This window comes from Eleutherodactylus coqui, chromosome 1 (assembly GCF_035609145.1).
Source record: "Eleutherodactylus coqui strain aEleCoq1 chromosome 1, aEleCoq1.hap1, whole genome shotgun sequence".
Classification (NCBI taxonomy): Eukaryota; Metazoa; Chordata; class Amphibia; order Anura; family Eleutherodactylidae; genus Eleutherodactylus; species Eleutherodactylus coqui.
Window position 1 is genome coordinate 79,189,320 of NC_089837.1, and position 6,000 is coordinate 79,195,319.

Below are 6,000 nucleotides of genomic sequence, written 5' to 3' on the forward strand. Positions count from 1 at the left end.
ATTCGTATCCGCAAGTGTGAAGAAAAAAAGTGAAAGTATATACCTTTCAATGCGTGCGATTTGCTGTGGATCCTCTGCACAGATGATGGACTCCGTATGTGAAGCAGGGAGTTGCTGATGTTTTCTCCATAGCTTCTATGGAAAAGACCACATACATGCACTACCACCTATCTAATATGTGGCTACAAGAGGGTCAGGTTGAGTCTGGATCCCAGAGGTAGGATGAGGTAACCAACAAACCTCAATCTGGCCCTGCCTCCATCTATACTGAACCTGTGCATGTTCACTTTAAACTGCATGATAAGAAGGACATATAATCTGTAACATCTAACAGGAATGGACTCTAGTAGTACTGAAAGTGATTGACTCTAAAGTCAGCTTCAAATGGAGTTGCCTTTTTTTGGACCTTTGGGGCCATGTTGTATTAGGATCCATTATTGAATCAAGGTCTGACCACTACAGAAGCAATCCTCTGGCCCTCTACTAGGCCAATCCAACCCATAAAGATGCAGTCTGTTATATAAACAGTCTCCAATTATGGGCCCTGTTTGGGCATATGCAGCTCATACATGTCTTCCTGAAGACTCTCTGATAAGCCCGAGAGCATTTGACTCTGGAGGTTGGAGGAGGACACACAACTGTCAATAGACAATATAGACTCCTTTTCATTTTATTGGGTGCCTGGGAATGCTTTGTGTTCTCTACAGCACTGCAGGGAGCATTCACATGGTCATTTCCCACAGATAACAGCTGATCTCTTGGAGATTCTCCATAATCACACTAGCCTTCGAACAGCCACCATGTGAGAAGAGGTTGGCCGAGCTGGAGCTTCACTTAGGAATAATTACCATATTTTACTTGTGCGGGTCTACGGTACTGTGGAATATGCATGTGCTATGTTAATGAGTCACAATAAATAAAAAAAGCTCAATAATGAATATGTTCCTACATATATGCCAGTGAAGCTTCTAATACACTTTCCTTACATCAATCATATCTGTACACAGCCATGCTTACCCTAATGACAGGGAAAATATACAAACTCCAAGCAGATAGTTGTCTAGAATGAAGTCATGGCCTGAGAATCACAAAGCAGCAAAGTAGTTTATATTACTATTATTTTATCTTTTTACGCTAATTATTTTTTACATTAACCCTTTCCAATCCACTGTCTGACGTCTGAAGACTTTCTGATAGAAGGCTGTACAGCTCTGATGTCGGAAGACGTCCGTCAGGGTATTCTTACTGTATATTAATGGCTGTTCTGTTGTCGGGGGCCTCTCCAGCAGGTCACATACTGCACTACTGGCTCTAGCCAGCAGATGGCGCCATTGTATAATGACAGAAAGAGAAAGCCCCCTAGGAAACCCTGAATCTAAAATTGGATTGCAAAGGGTTAACAAACATTAGGGTGCCCAAGTAACAAACGAAGACTGTATATGTATCTATGTCTTGTTAAGATCCACTTATGATGTGAGACACAGAAAAGATTTCATCAATGTGTGATCAATGGGGATCTGATCCCTGGAAACTGAATAAACAGCAGTATTAAATGGCAGTGGTGCCTGCTCAATCACTATGCATCCATCATTTCCATGTATGTCCCTGGTACTGGACCTTAGCACCATTCACTTGACTCCCATTGATCACAGCCTATTCTAAAAGTACCTTTAGGGCGCCCACCCACTGCCGATTTTTTTTTCTTTGCGTTTTGCGTTTTTTCTCAAGAGCAATTAGAATTGAATGTACTCCTGTCCACTGGCGTTTCTTTTTGCGTTGCATTGCGTTTTTTAACATAGGAACTGTCAGTTGCATATGTGTCCTTATTTTTCTCCTAATGCACCCATGAAAGTCAATGGAAATTAACGGAAAAGCCGCGAAAACGCCGCAAAAAACGCGCGAAAACGCGGCGTTCTTCACGCACGAAAATCGCAAACGCCAGTGGGTGGGTGCCCTTACATGGAATGATTATTGCCTCAATAATTGCTAGAAACAGCAAATTTGGGTAAACGTTGTCATATGTACAAGAAGCCGGCGACAGGGAACTGAGCAACAAATCGCTCACCTGTTGGAGTCACTTAATTTTTAGCTTAGCCAAAAACCAAGCAACTGTTGGCCTATGTAAACAGGCACTTATTCACCTATGAAGGACTGCCTGTTTGCAGAGAATGGAGGCAGGAGGCCAGAGCGATCTCCGGCCTGCTCTGGCTCTATTTAGACTCCTGTGTAAAAGTATGGTAGCGATACTCAATGAGGTGGCTGTTGGGCGCTCATACCCCGACAGTTGTCCTATGTAAAGGCGCCTTTGGATAGGCCCTCAACGAAAATTCGTAGAAAATCGTTTTAGGCACCTCTTCACATGAGCATATGTGCACTTCCACGTGCCACAGCGCAACTTTTTGCACACTGATCAAGGGTTTTTTTTGCATGCGTATCATCATATGTAACTGTAGAGGGCATGTTCATATACGCACAGCAAACAAGATGAGCCACTTGAAATGGCTCATTTAGTCTAATGAGTTCCACATGTGTTCTTTTTTCAGTGGGAATTACGCAGCGTATCACGCATATCCTTGTATATTTTGCTTGCATTTGCGCACAACCCTCCCTCCATTGACTTCTTTGGGGACCTTTGGTGTACAAATGTGCAGAAAAGTAAAGCATGTTGTGCTCACACAACAAATGTGAAAGAACCGATTGAAATCAATGGGTTCTATTCCCTGCATATTGTGCGTGTAAATTTTACACGGACAAATAGACCTGTGTGATGGAGCCCTAAAAACCAACCAGTTGTGTGGGTATATATACTATACACTCCAAGAGCAATGTGGGCAGTAGAGTGGAGGTAAACAGTCATCTATTTCCAAGGTCAACCAGCAAAACCGCAAAGAACTTGTAGATGTACTCAATTCAATATATACATATTTCTTGGAAATGTTGTCCACCACATATAAAAAAAAGGGAATAGTGTATTAAAAGTGTCTTTCCTAAGGCCTCATGTCCACAGGGAAAATCAGTCCCGCTGCAGATTCTACATACAGCGGGTCCCTCCTTTCCTGCGGATCTTCTTTCTTCGGCCCGGCGGATGAGCTCAGCACGTTTTTTTTAAACTCCCGCTCTCCCGCGCCGGAGAGCAGAAATTCAGCTGCGGGTGTGCCGCGGATCCAGACGGCTTCCATAGGCTTCAATAGAAGCCTGTGGGAGACCCACACTAAAATAGAGCATGCTGCGGGTGTTTTCCCACACACGCAATCCGCACCTTAAGGCAAAATTACATCCGCAGGTATTTAACTACCTGCGGGTGTTCAATGCATCCCTATGGGGCGCGGATTATGTGTGCGGGTGCCCCGCTGCGTATCTGTCCCCATGGACATGAGGCCTGAAGGTCTTCTTACATGGTGCAATATGCTCACTGATCACAAAATTGGTTCTTGTTTACCTGGCCTATTGATTTACACTCTATGCAGGGCAGATGATTGTTCATCCGGCATAGAGAATCACTGCTGTCAGCAGCACATCCCCTGTTCACGCAGGAGGTGTGCAGCCAACAATAGTGATTTTTCAGATGTACAAAAGATGCAATCGGCCAACGAACAAAGATTTGCTAGATTGATCCGGTGCGGCTATAGTATACTTTTATGCATGACGATTGTTGGGCGACAGCAGTTGCTTCAATGACTATTGCTCCTGTGCGTTCATGCAAGAGCGACAGTCCTTCAGTGAATACAGGTGGAGAGAGCTGGAGGTCACTTCTGACCCACTTACCTCCATTCACTGTGAACCGTTACCCTCATACATAATTTAGGAGATTCCTCTAAAACTGACATGTGATTGGTCTTTCATGTTACCTCCCAATCCTTCTGTGCACCAGACAATGTGATTGGTCAAAGCCATCATCGAAGCTCCAGTGCTTAGACTCATCAGAAGATAGACACATCCGTCAGACATAATCAGTCAGAAGTAAAATTCCTTGAAAATTAGTTTGATTGAACTATGAAAAAGTAGGAAAACTTGTTTAATTGAATCCCTCCAGGAGAATATGAAGACTGCACATAAGAACATTAATGGTTACTGATCAAACAGTGAAAACTAATTCCACTCCTTCATGGTGATACTTATGTGGGGGGCACAGCTATGAGGGGTGCAGAGGATGTATTCACATCCAGGACTTGGTTCGTGAGTGGTTGAAAGGCATAGATACCAGACCTATACATAGCACCTGCTAGTCAGGGAGTCATATTACAGACTTTGCATTGGGGCCCAATTGTTTTAAGCCTTTCCAATCCACTGTCTGACATCTGAAGACATTATGATTGAAGCCTGTACTGCTTCAATGTCAGAAGACGTCTGGCAGGGTATTCTTACTGTATATTACTGGCCACTCTGTTGTCGGGGGCCTCTCTGGCCTGTTGCATACTGCAGTACCGGCTCTAGCCAGCAGATGGTGCCATTGTAAAATGGCAGAAAGAGAAAGCCCCCTAGAAACCCCTGAATTCAAAATTGGATTGCAAAAGGCATTACTACTGTTATAGCAGAGATAGAAACTGCTATGGGCCCAGTAATTTAAATTCAACAAAGCTTTATTGGCAGGATCAAATAACCAATAGCATTGCCAAATCAAGTGGAGAATAAGGATTGAGGGATCAGGGTGACGGATTGAGGCCAAGGAATCGGGGGATATGGACACATCTGATATAGGGAGTGTTGAAGTCCATGGCATATCACAGTCTTCTCAGTCTATGGCAGACATTAATATATTATTCTGCTGTGTTTTCCTCCTCCATGGAGTTGAAGTCTGGGAAGAGATCAGAGAGTCTCCTGAAGTGAGCGTCCCCCACCGCTGAATACCTAGGGCATCACAAAAGGAAGTATGCCTACAGCCTACTGCTGGCACTATTGACATATTCGGCTTTCCCTGGGCTTGCAGTCCTATCTGTGGCTCAATAGAGAAGGAAATGTGGGTGGAGTAGTCCTAAATTAGTGTCTAGAGATTTGGGGGGTTCAATAAAACTGTAAGAATGAAGATGAAGTTTGAATGGAGATGCTGCCAACCAGGTGGACATCTCACCCTTGTGGGTGTGTGGGGGAGGGATATTGCGTAGGACAACTGTAAAAAAGGAGTTGGTGAAGCCTTCAAATACAAATCTTTTTGACAAGTCAAAAAAGTTCAATACTTTTTCTTGTCTAAAATTCCAGAAATAAAATGCGTTTCAAGACGAAGAGCCTCTTCATCAGACAAGCTGCGATACAGGCAGCTTCTAACACCGCAAACCGGCACTGAAACAGTCCTATTGCTGCACATGGTGCCTGATCTACAACTACCTGTGTAACTGAGTCATGTGTTAGCGGAAGTCTCAAAACGCATGTTATTGTTGGAATTTTATACAATCAGATGCATTTTTTACAGTTGTCCTTCACCCTTATTCAGTGGCCAGGCTGTTGCTCTTTGGGATTTGGTAGTAAGTTCCAGATATGGGGCCCGTTTGCAGTCCTTCTGTAGAAGCTGGTATATTGTCAAATTTTGGGATGATTTTAGGTCATTCTTCCAGTCACCAATATATTCCTTTGGGCTCCTGTTTATTGTTTTCTTGAGTTTGACTTTTGTGAGGTGGTGCTAGTTGCTGGTTTACCAAGCTGGGTTTGGATCGGTCGTTCAAGTTTGCTCGGAGCCCTTTGTGTGGCAAAGCTTTGTGATGGTAGGAGTTTGGATTACTAATTTGTTGGTTGGCCCAGAGTGATAGTGTCCTCTTCTGGATTGTAAAGTGTAGAGCAGCGATTCCCAGCTTCGGTCCTCAAGGCACGCCAACAGGTCATGTTTTCAGGATTTCCTCTATATTGCACGGGTGATGTCATTTTTGTGAATGCCTCAGACATTGCCACAGCTGTTCTTTCCATAGGATATCCTGAAAACATGACCTGTTGGGGTTCCTTGAGGACCAGAGTGTACACTGGTGTAGAGGGAATCTACCCAGCACAACTCTACAGGGGCTGTTTGAGGTG